The following is a 13,430-nucleotide window of genomic DNA, read 5'->3' as shown; positions in this document are numbered from 1 at the left end:
CTCTAATCGGGGTAGCAGCCTGCATTTTGGGTAGCTCTTGGAGGGGCGTTCGAGTTCGTACTCTTCGGCCGCAAGGACTTTAGTCCATCTGTCAGTTAGCAAATCTTGATCAGCTCTAAGCTGTTGCTGCTTTTTCTTGAGGCTGCTTGCGGTGGCCATAAGCCTGCGTTTGAAACGCTCCTGTTCGACGGGATCCTCAGGCACGACAAATTCGTTGTCGTCGAGGCTTGCCTCGTCTTCAGAGGGAGGCATGTAATTATCGTCCTCTACCTCACTGTCTGCTGCTCTCTCATGAAGGCTGGCTTCTCCATCTTCCTATGCTGAATCTTGCTGGAGGGGGTTGTCTTCGGCACTTTTTGGGGTGTTATTGTCTCCCGTGCCGGAATCACCGTTTTTGCTATGGCGGGATTTAGAGCGGCGCCGCTGACGCTGACGCTTAGGTTGTTTCTTGGAGGGGTTATCCTCCGTTGTTCCATCGCCATTCCCATCTTTTGGGGTGTCCACCATGTAAATGTCGTATGACGAGGTGGCCTTCCAGTGCCCTGTAGGCGCTGGTTCTTGGTCGTCTCCTGCATCATCGTCCATACCGTCGATGTCTTCGGAGTCGAAGTCGAGCATGTCGGTTAAATCATCGATAGTGGCTACGAAGTGGGTGGTGGGTGGGCTTTGAATTTCTTCGTTGTCCGCATCCCAACCTTCCTGACCATAGTCCGGCCAGGGCTCTCCTGATAAAGAGAGAGACTTTAGTGAATTCAGGATGTCGCCAAAGGGCGAGTGCTGAAAATGTTTGTGGTGGTGAACTCCATGACTGGCGCCCAATCGGGTTCGATTGGCAGGGGCGCGGAAGGTCTGGAGTCCGGAGAGGAGTCCGGTACCTTGGAGTTACGAGCCTTGCAAAGGACAGGGATAGTATTCGGCTCCATCGCCATGGATATAGCAGCCCCCGAGGCGGTGTCGAGCCACCCGTCCTCGGTCGACGCAGTCAGCTCTGAGCTAAGGGTCGGAGCGGGCACTTGTGCAGCCTCCAGAGCACTGTCCGGCGTCAGAGCTAGATCGTGCCCATCGTGACAGTGCGGCGCGCTTGGCTGTGGCTTGAACCCGTCGAAGATCAAGTCTCCGAGGACGTTAGCCGTATAGTTCAAACTTCCAAATCTGACCTGATGGCCAGGGGTGTAGCTTTCAATCTGCTCCAGACGGCCAAGCGAATTGGCCCGCAGTGCAAAGCCGTCGAATACGAAGATCTGTCCGGGGAGAAAAGTCTCACCCTGGGCCGCATCATTGTTGATGATCGGAGGAGCCATCGGGCCTAAGGATGACGACACAGAGGAACTCTCAATGAAAGCACCAATGTCGGTGTCAAAACTGGCAGATCTCGGGTAGGGGGTCCCGAACTGTGCGTCTAGGCGGATGGTAACATGAGACAAGGGACACGATGTTTTTACCCAGGTTCGGGCCCTCTCGATGGAGGTAAAACCCTACTCCTGCTTGATTAATATTCATGATATGGGTAGTACAAGAGTAGATCTACCACGAGATCAGAGAGGCTAAACCCTAAAAGCTAGCCAATGGTATGATTGTTGTTCGTCCTACAGACTAAAACCCTCTGGTTTATATAGACACCAAAGAGAGTTAGGGTTACACAGAGTCGGTTACAATGGTAGGAGATCTACATATCCGTATCGCCAAGCTTGCGTTCCACGCCGAGGAAAGTCCCATCCAGACACGGGACGAAGTCTTCAATCTTGTATCTTCATAGTCCAGGAGTCCGGCCAACGGTGATAGTTCGGCTATACGGACACCCCCTAATCCAGGACTCCCTCAAGGGGGCTGAGCAAAAGCGGTAACTTGGCCAAACAATGGTTTGCTAGGAAAGGTGGGTGAGAGGCTTGACATGGCAATATGGGAGGCATGGTAAAAAGTGATAATTAGCGCAACATAGCGATAGAACGAAGCAACTAGCAAGCAAAGATAGAAATGATATCGAGGGTAATGGACATCTTGCCTGAAATCCCGATAGGAAGAAGAACGAGTCCATGAAGAAGACAAACGAGCGTAGTCGAACGAATCCTCACAATCACAACATTACTGGAACTAAGAAGCAACACCGTAAAGAAGCAAACAACAAGGTAAACAACCCTCACATAATCATGGCATGATGCACAATCAAGTATGATGCACATCCGGTTTAAAAAGGCATGGCATGGCAAAGTGCACAAACAACACTACAAGTTAAGTGGAGCTCAATATGTAACGAGTTGCATATTGACGAAACACCACACTCGAGTTATTTTGTTCGCTCTCGTTTAGGTACACACGAATATTAAATGTTGTTATACATGGCAAGAGGTGAAACATATGAAAACTACCTATCTAGGCAAGTTTAAATGAGGCCGGAACAAGAAACAACAATTCCGGAAAATCCCCATTTGCATATTTCAAATTTGGTACTGTTCTGCCCTAAACCATATTTTAATGTTGTTAAACAGTAAAACAAAGTGCACCAAGTTAAACTAGGCATTTATCCACCCCATTTACATATAAAGTTTATTTAAAGCCGAGCTACGGTTATTGCAAGAGGTGAAACATATGAAAACTACCTATCTAGGCAAGTTTAAATGAGGCCGGAACAAGAAACAACAATTCCGGAAAATCCCCATTTGCATATTTCAAATTTGGTACTGTTCTGCCCTAAACCATATTTTAATGTTGTTAAACAGTAAAACAAAGTGCACCAAGTTAAACTAGGCATTTATCCACCCCATTTACATATAAAGTTTATTTAAAGCCGAGCTATGGTTATTTAGTTATAAAATAAATCATTTTAGCATGGCATTTAAGCAAATTTAAACAAACAACATTTTAAACATTTTAATCATGGATGAAAGTGGCATATTATGAAACTAGACGAAAATCTAAGCATTTTACATATATAGTTTGTTTTAATCCGATGCACGGTTGTGGAGTTTTTGTATGCATGAAGTGCAAGGGTTTTTCTGTAAAATTGTAATTCCTGGATAATAGACAAATTGTAGAGCCTAAAAAAATAGACTCTGGGCCAAATCTAGACAGGAAGCCCAAGGGAGGAAAAAGGCCGGGGCTGCTCACCAGGCCACTTGGGCCGGCTCGGGTGCGCTGGCTGGCGACGCGGTCAACGGGCACAAGCGAGCGCTCTGCTCGACCACGCGAAGCAGGCCGCAGCGGTTGAAACAGGGGAGCAGCGGCAGTGCTCGATCCGGCAAGGAACTCCAGCAACGGGTGGCTGACAGCGACGCGAGCGCCGGGAACGGGCAGATCCTGGCGAGGGGGTCTCGGATCCGGCTGCAAGGGAGCTCCGAGGCGGTGAGGAACTGCAGGGCCATGGTAGGGAAAATTTAGACAAGTGGAAGTGACAGAGAGAGGGCCGGAGTGGGAGCGAGAGGAGGCGAGGCAACCTGGCCGTGGCCGGCCGGCGGCAGGCGCGGGCGCCCGAGGAGGTCGCGGGGGACGACGGATGCAGGCGGCGGTGCGCCTGGCAAGACCTTTGTGGCGGTGGCCCTGTTTGAACAGAGAAAGAGAGAGAGGGAGGTAAGACGATGGAGGCAGACAAACAATAGGAGGATGAGAAGGGCAGCAGTGCTTATCTCATGGTCGCTGGCGGCGGCGCCGGTCGCCGGACGATGAGGCAAGGTGGAGGATCATAGGGAGGCTCGTTCTGGCCGGAGACAAGGCCATGGGCGATGCTGTTCGGGACTGTTGCTGCTGCTTGTGAGGTGCTCGGGGCAAGCCCCTCGGGCCCGAGCAGGAGGGAGGATCGAGCGGAGCTCGGGGATGAGGAGATCGAGTGTTGCTGCAGGTTGGTTCGATTTCGGTGGGGATTGGCCGACGCTAAAAATTAGGAGGGAGGGGACTGGCTGCTGGCAGTTGCAGGAGACGTGGAGGCTGGTCTTTTGGCTTGGTTTTGAGGGAGAAGGTAGTTGGCTGGTTGGTGAAGATGAGGAGATCAGCTGGGTGAGATCCCGATGGGACTAGGAGGTAGCGGCGGGATGGATGGAATGTTCGGGATAGCCTAGTGGTCTAGGGTTGGACTATATATATAAGAAAGAGAGGAGTTTTGATCATCCGACCAAAATCCGATGGATGAGAATAAAAAGGTAGGGAAGCCCAAATAAGAAAACAAAGATGTTTTATAGATGTTTGGGGATGATCCTGACCCATCGAGAATGACTGCCTGGGTCGGGTCCGGGGGAGTTTCGGATGCGCACACGAGGGGGTCTGTGGTAGTGCAGAGAGGTTAGGTGGTTTGACAATAGGGAAACAAAAACACGGTTGGTCTCAGAACGGTCAACGAACGCAATGGAGAGAAGCTAGGAGCGGCAACTACGAGCGGATGCAAGTTTTATGAAAACATACAGTGCAATGCACATGATGCGATGACATGAGATGCATGACATGAACAAAATGCAAAACGAAAGACAAAAACCCAACCACAGAGAAAATAATATAACACATAGCCTGAAATGGAATGAGTTGGAGTTACAAATATGGAAAGTTACATCTCGGGTGTTACAAATGCCTTTTATGGTATCCGCGCCTGCAGGAGGAACTTCATGTGGCAGACTGCTAGTTCTGATCACACAACCATCGGCAAGTGGAGGTGGCTCATTGCAACACATGCAAAGCCCTAGTGACACCGCCGAAGCGATCAACCAAATGAGTGTTCCGCACCCCACTATATATAGGCATCCGTCGCAAGATCAACACTTGGATCCATGTCCAAGATCAACACCCCAGCACGAATCCTAAAGCGCATAGTCTGTTCAACATGGATCCATGTCCAAGTAGGATTACGTCTGACTCGTGGACTCAGATCAGACCTCATAGGTTCCTTCCCTTAAGCGTGCAACCCCTTAGGTTCTCGCTCACTTGGTCGCGAGTCAGATCACATCTAGCTCGCCTAGTCAGTAGCAACCTCTAGCCAAACGTGCTGACTCCAAGTGTCCGATGAAGCTGGTTAGGTGAACTTGTACAAGGGTCACACTTCTATTCCCTTTGCCACCCGATATATGTTGTTGGGCTCAAGGCGAGTCTGTCATCCTTGTGCTAGCCCGACCTCTTTCTCGTTCTAGTGATGCCGACCACAAACCGGTTTATCTCATAATTCTTGTCACATGGCCATGCTTATCTTGGTTTGATCACACGAGGGGCCCAAAGTATATCTCCCCTGATCAGAGGGGAAAATCTCATTTTGCTCGACCATGTCTCGCAACATGGGTCTAGACAAGCCCGAAACCTACCTTTGTAACTACCGAGTCAGGGAGTATCGTTTGGTCGGCCCAAAGCAAGTATGACACCATCCCGAGTACATGCACTAGCTCAGGTCTTAGGACATAGAATGTAAGTTGTACTTCTCAGCGTTCAGGGAACCAGGGTACCCAGACTTGCCTGCCTGTGGCCCACAGTGTGGCTCCATCGATTGTCTGGTATGGCCCATCTACAACACCAACAAACCAAGACCCTCACGAGGTGGACGACACCAAGACCTACGGAGGGAGCGGCCTCCCCAAACTGCCTCTTGAGGAGCGGATATTCCTATGCTGGTGCTCAACCTCATGAGGTTGTGGTGATGTAATCAATGACGACCAAGGCCAGGCGGGCGCCAGTGCGCGTAGATGAGCAGGTTTCCTCTTTAGTGCTAAGGAGGCAAGCGCAGGCGCGGAGTCCCGAGGAATCAACTAAAGGTTTCCATTCCCGTGCAACGAGACCAGGACCGCCAGGACGGCATGACGGATGTCATCACCAAGCCCACTGCAGCGTCACGACCAGAGGCTTTGCAGGCGAAGACCACCGCTTGTCAGGATAAGATGTACTACTTGTCCCCTTTCAAATGGGCCACTGTGGGATCCCTTCCCGCCTACGTTTTTGGGGAAGAGGATCAAGGCCACTATAAGTATCGGCTAGCCACCAGCAAGAGAGGGGGCCGAATGCCTTTGACTCATTCCCTCACTAGAGCAAACCTTTCGAGGTTGATCTTCCCATGTACTAGTTCATCCTCAGCCCCTCATGAGGAAAATGCACCACAAAGCAGGAGTAGGGTCTTAAACCGCAAGGTGGCCCGAACCTGGGTAAACTGCCATGTCCATCTTCTTCCTTGTTCATCGAGCTAGGCCGTGGGGGCGATGAACTGTTGGCTAGAGAGGTTAAGTTCTTCGCACACGCCCCAGAGGTCGAACCTTCACTTGGGTCTTTGGATCCCTTAATCTGACAGTACTAGAGACTCACATATGACATATCGCTGCGTCTCATAGGTGGGTCTACCCGACTCAGACCTGATCTTGACTAGGATCCGACTACATCGAGTCCGACCAGATCCGTCCGAGTCCATATTGTCCGGTTAGCATCCAATGCTCCATGGCTAGTGAGACTGAGCATCCACCGTGTCATATGCTAGGCTAGTCGGCTGTGTGTCCACACAAACCTTTCGACTAGGGACCTTTTAGGATAGTCATCATACAATGCATAGTCCCACAAACATCTCATGTACTTGTCGATACACATCATTGATAATGTCCAAGGACTATCTTTATTCATAAACACATAGGAAATATCATCATACATGATTTCCTCTAGGGCATATCTCCAACAGTCTCCCACTTGCGCTAGAGTCAATCAAATAGACATTGTATGCTCGTAGCTCTAACGTGTCCCTCATGCTTGGGTTGTGGAAGCGGCTTAGTCTGTGGATCTGCAACATTTGCATCTGTGTGAATTTTGCGTAACTCTATATCACCATTCTTTATGTTCTTATGCATCAGGTGATATTTATGACCTATGTTTCTGGTCTTGTGGTGATTCCTTGGCTCCTTGGCTTGTGCGATGGCACCATAATTATCACAATAAAGGTCCAGTGGTTTTACCGAGGCTGGGAAAATAGCAAGATCATCCAGAAAGTTCCGGATCCAAACACCTTCCTTTGCAGCTTCACAAACCGCAATGCATTCGGCTTCTGTGGTAGAATCGGCCATCATATCTTTCTTGGAACTCGTCCATCTGACTGCTCCTCCAAGAATCTGGACTATGATTGACAATCATCTTGGTCAGTTTGGAAACAAGCGTCGGCGTAACACATTACGACGAGCTCCTCCTCACATTCATAAACTAGGAACATCTATGTAGTCCTTTTCAGGTATTTCAGAATAGTCTTTACTGCCACCCAGTGACTCTCACCTGGGTTGTCCTGGTATCTACTTGTTAGGTTTATTGCAAAAGCAACATGAGGCCGTGTACATATCATGGCATACATGATGGATCCGATTGAGGAGGCATAAGGAATTCGACTCATCTTGCTTCACTCATCTGATGCCGAAGAACTCCGAGTCTCACTTAGCCTTATACCATGTGAGACATGTAAGAACCCTTTCTTGGCCTCACTCATGTTGAACTGCTCCAACACATTATCTATGTACGTGTTGTGGCTCAAGCACTACTAGGAAAACCCTTACCAGTAGCGCTGGTTTTTTGGCTATTAGTAGCGTGGGCAGGCGCACTACTGCTACGGTGCTACAACTAATTTTTAGCAGTAGCGCTTGTTTCAACCAGCATTACTGCTACCTATATCTAGTAGTAGCGCGCCTCTGTCCATCACTACTGCTAATACTAGTAGCGTGGCTCTACAACCAACGCTACTGGTAAGGCAGCGCTGCTACTACTCCAAAATCCCAGGCTACTACTAGTATTTTATTTTTTTATTTTGCTATATTCGTATTTTTACAGGTTTTATACAATTACAACATACACATACGCTGAAACTATATGAAAAATGAATGTCTCATCATCATCATCGAAGTAGTACAACATAGTCTCATCATATCATCATTATCAAACACAAATGATGTCGATCTCATCATCATCTCGAAATAGCGATACAAGTTAATGATCACATGTCTATTACATTGTCATAGTAGACACATGTTTCACCATCTACCTAAACTATGACATACGAGATAAGAGCGATCACGATGATCAAATGCGATATTATGTAGTAGTTTTTGCAACAGCACTGGTTCTGAATCCCATGTTGTGCTATGAATCTCATGTAACTAGCTTCGTATTCCGCTCTGCTATCAAACCTTTTCTGGCTTCCGCCAGAGAAGCCAGAGACTTGGGCCTGACACTCTGGCCACTCATCATACACACCCAGAACATGCCCTACATACACAACATACCACTTCCTCGCCATCGTAGATCTATATACCTGTTAGAGATGCATATATATATATATATATATATATATATATATATATATATATCATGAAGCGAATTGAACAAAACAGTTATGAAATAGAAGCAACATATATAGTAAACATAGTTGACAAGTTTCAACGTACCGAAAGTAATTAACTAGAGTGCGGCACCATACATCTAATATTTTTGTCGTACTGAGACATTCAAAGTTTCGTCATATAGAAAGTAACAAGTAACTAAACAGACACATTGTTTTTAAGCAGTGCACTCTTCCCATCTGTCCATATCCAGGAGGATGGACCCAAGCTTAGTGAAAGGCGTCATGTCCTAACATTGTAGGGCAATGCGGGTTCGGACGTTAGCTCGCGATATTTGGCCACCATAGAACATCCCATTCTCTTCGAGGAAATCTTTCATGATGACAGATGCAATTTCCTACTGGATCCGGTAGAAATCATTTCGAAGTCGATTATCCGGCATGTCTCCAAAGGCTTCGGCCCATCTCTGTATATGTGTATCGGATGAAGATTTCATGCAAATTGATTGCACATCCCTTCTGTACACCGTCATTAGATGGATGACGCAGAATCCATCATTCTCACTTCTTGACGGTTGCTGAATGCAACAGAAGTCAGTCTTGTGGCCGAAACAGAGCCTGACCTTATTTGTTTTTTTGCATTGGATGCAGCCACCCCGCATGTTGAAGCCCAACATAGCTCTGTCCGAAACATACTTTATGTGTGTGTAATATTTCTTCTGTATGTTCTTCGACGGGTCCAAATATAGAGCGCGAGAGTAACAATGGTAAAGAACGATGAGAATGGCACGACACCCCCGCTGCGCAAAATACACGATCAAGTTAGCCTCCATGCGCGCAAAGTAATTATTGAAATGCACGAAAGGATGTATGTGTTATAGTGCTATCCGCGGATGACTTACCCGGGATGATAAGGTAGGAGAATCATTTCTTTGTCCTTATTGCTGACCAAAAATTCTTTGATGTACTGACTCGCATATTGACGGTTGGCATCGTTGATTGTCAAGAAGCCCTCATGCAGGTAGTATGGGTCCGCGACCGCATGACCGGTGACTTGCTCTCTCCTGACGATGTAGTTCATGTGCAATGCATACAGGCGGACGAACATAAAATCGAGTGTCCTCATTTGAAACATCTGGAAGATGTAATCAAACCTCAGGAAGAAGAGGTCCACGGGGCATGTGTGGATGTACATCTTGCAACTTCTCGACACATGAACCATATAAAGTGGGTATCCTGGATCATCCGAGGCGAGGAGGCTTCTCTCTGTTGAAAGCACCTGGTCATGGAGTCTCCTGAGATCCCCTGTTATGCCAGCTAGTGCATTCACCGGTACCATTGCCTCTCCCGCAACATGGATTAATGGTGCATGTTTCATCGGTACACTGTTAACCATGGTCGAAGCCAGCTGGCTGCTAGAATCAACATTGCCAGCTTTATTGGATTTTCTCGCCGTTGGTCTCTTTCTCTGCTTCTTCTTGGTGGGCTGAGGTGCTAGTGGATCTGTCAGACCCTCCCTGAGCACCACCCCTAGTGTTGCCGGGCTCAGCATTGGACGACTCTGGCTAACTAGTTGAGATTGGGTGGAACCGGCACCTGGAGGTGTGTCCTGCGAGAATTGCATGAGCAAAGACATCTTGCACTCCCGAGAATGTTCCGGCTCTGGTACATGCATCTCATATCATATGGTTGACTCAGTGTTACTTCGTTGTCATAGCCGGTATTGAAATACTAGAGAGGGTCCTCGACCTCCTCCATGTCATCATCCATATCCTCTTCCATGGGGCAGACGACATTATCTGCCGGAACGGTTGACCCTCCTTCCTCGCGTCTCTCGATCTCAACAAGCAGCACAGACGATGGTTGTACTTGTGTAGGAGGGGTTGTGGTCATACCTTCCTGAGGTCCCATTAGTGTGCTCCCATCCACCTCGACACGAAGAAGATTTTTCGGCCACAGGATCGGCCAATTTTTGCATTGACCAAGCAGCATGGGGGTCTCGTCATCCTCTCCATCGGTTTGTATCGAACGAGGGAAACCCTCGTAGCCCGCTTTCACACTCTCCATGGAGACCCTTAAGGCGTTATCAGGCATCTGCCGGCGGTGGAACAATCGATCCTTGGGCTTCAATATAGTACCCTTCCCCACATCCACCAACCCACCCTTCATGTGGTAAATGAGGGTGCATGGAGTGGAGTCGGCCTACAAAGACATATATGTGCGGCGTCGGATATCCAAAAAGAACGACAACTAAAGATTAATTAATTAGTTGAGTTTGATGAAGGTGCGACGCGTATTTACCGTGAGGGCTTCGAGCCCAACCAATGTTGACGACCCGACGTTCAAGCCAGAGACATAGCTAGGGCTGCTGTGACAGCTGGGTGCAGGAGCAGGTGCTGGAGGAGGTGCTTGTGCGGGTGTGGTTGCCACAGTAGGTACGGGTATGGGTGCGGTTCTCATTGAGTTGCTCCCGGTGAAGCTGGGCATGGGAAAATCACTTGGTGGCACGTTTGGATTTTGTTGCGCCCATGTGACCACTTTTGGAACCAAGCTTGTAAAGGCAGCCACCATATCATCTATATAGGTAGCTACTGTTTCCCAGATTATCTCATCTTTGGTCTCATCTTTTGCTTTCTCCATCGCCCACGCCACCTTCTCGTCCATAGTCACTTGACTGAACTTCTTTATTTGTATTTTGGCCTTGAGGTCCTCGCTATAATAGTACTTCCACATGGCGCCATCCCCGGCGTCGTGCACACGCCCATATTGCGGTAGATGGCCGGGCGGATGTCCCATCATTATGTTCATGGCCCGATTGAAAGGACTGTCCCAGTTGTACTTCGCCGACGATTGAGTCGACTGAGTCGAGGAGTCACTTTCGGCCACAAGCTTGTGTTTCTCTCTCTGCAAAATGGACCGTGAATCATTTACGAATGCGACTAGAATGTAGTAGACTTTGTTGATCAGAACCTAATATGTAAGGTGGTAAAGGATAAATACCAGTAATCTCATGAATTTCCTAGTCGGCCCGTCGGTGAGAAAAATCTTTTTCTTGGGGCCCCACGAGAATAGGGCCCTGATGAAGTCATGCTCCTGCTGGTCGGTGAACTCAGCCAATGGGTCTTGGATCCCCCGATGTTCACGTTCCGCGTCCTCCTTAGCCCACACGGGAGTCTTTCCCGTGTAACCACGACTTCCAAGGTGGTGGTTCCCCATGTTCTTTACCTGCAGCTGCTTGCCTCTCTCTGACCTGGCCTTGGCAACTTCTTCATTACAAATCTCCTTGAACTTTTCAAAGTCCTCTATCGTAATTTTTGGATTGTCTGCAACAATCTCGGCGTAGGTTTCATGGTCTACTTGAATCGCCTTTTTGACCCTAGTTTTCCAAGCACTAAATGCGTTGCTGAACTTCCCTAGGGCTTTGTTGTTGATTTTTTTCATGGCATTATCATCCCATGGGTCGACATCGTCATTCCGACCGGGGAACAAGAATCTTGCGTCAAACCTAGTTAGGAGAAGCTTCTTCAAATGCTCATTCTTCCATATTGTTGTGGTGTTGATGTTACCGGTACCCCGTAGGACGCATGGTAATTGGTTCCCGTAACACGCTACCACTTCTCGCGGCTCTATTGGCTCAAACTCGCCAGGGTGCACCGCCGTGACCACGAGTCTTCCAGTGCCGAGCTCATTTGGGCATCGTGTCCTCTTTTCCTTCTTTCCCTCACTGGCTTGGGAGACCCCACCTTCCGTGTTATAGTTAGCAACATCATCAGCACCAGTCTCAGTATCGGTGTCGTTGGTGGCATCAATGTCGGCGCTGGGGCCACCAGCGTCGTCCTCCGTCATGACAAGGGGTCCTCACACCCAGCTTGCTCTCTCTCCTGATCCGCTAGAAAGTCTAGGTAGGCGTGTGCTCAACCTAATTGGGACTGAGAACCTCTGGCCTCATCGGTGTCGGTCATGTTTCCTAGGGTTCGATGTCGTAGTCGTTTAATTATCGAGCTTTATATAATAAAGTGAATAATGATAAAAAAGGTGACCTTTGTTTTGCCAGAAATGTTGTTTCATTCCCGTCGCAACAAATTTCGAGCACTCGATATGTCCAACTTTCTAGCACAAGTCATGCCGAAATTCACGGAAAATTTCGGCATGACCTTTGCTAGAAAGTGCACATATAGAGCGCCTGAAATTTGCCGGAATGGAAATGAATCAACAACCAAAGTCTAGCAGAACTACAACAGCACAACAATATAGGATGCTCACTATAGCAGCACAACAACCACATGCAGATGTACTCTCCTCTAGCATCTACATGGCCAGAGCTCTATATAGTGTGGGTTTTGGGATGCTCACTATCTGCCTGTCAAGGATGAGGGTGTGGTGTCGATGATCTTCGAGAGGCATCGTCGAGCGGCACGTTGGTGATCTACCTGTGTGTCAAGCATTAACAAGATAAATTATTGTAGACACACAAGATAAATTATTGTAGACACAGAAGATCAATTGTGAACCTACAATCTTCCTAATAAAATGTTCATTTTCATTTTATTTACTCTATCAACAAATTAAACACTCATTTTCATTTACTCTAGCAACAAATTCCAAAACAAGCGTATTAACAACATTCTAACAATAGGCATTTTAACAACAAGCATTTGAACAACATACATTTTAATAGAAAGCATTTGAACACTCTAACAATAGGCATTTTAACAGCAAATGAACACTGTAAGAACACACATTTTAACACTCTAACAACATGCATTTTAACAACATTCTAACATGCATTTTAACATGCATTTCAACATTTGGACAACAAGCATTTGAACAAAACAAGCATATGAAGAGTGAGGGAAGAGGGGGTGGCACACCTCGGCCGGTGTTGGGATCAGGGTCGGGGTCGCCGGGGCAGAGGGGGTGCACCTAGGTCGGGGTTGTCGGGGCAGAGGGGGTCCTTCTCCTCCTCGTCGATCAGCGGAGAGACCCAATTTGGTCAGAGAGATAGACTCTATGGCGGAGGGGCGGCGTGGGGGGAGGGGCTGGGCCAGGGGTGCATCTAGGGCAGGGGGCAGCACAGGGGGAGGGAGCGTCGGGGTGGCCAGTGGCCGACGTCGGGGTCGGGTGCGGCGCGTGTCGACGGCGCCGTGGGCAGGTGCGAGGCATCGGCGGTGGT

The sequence above is a fragment of the Triticum dicoccoides genome, chromosome 4B, assembly GCF_002162155.2.
Source record: "Triticum dicoccoides isolate Atlit2015 ecotype Zavitan chromosome 4B, WEW_v2.0, whole genome shotgun sequence".
NCBI lineage: Eukaryota > Viridiplantae > Streptophyta > Magnoliopsida > Poales > Poaceae > Triticum > Triticum dicoccoides.
This window is presented reverse-complemented; position numbering follows the sequence as displayed.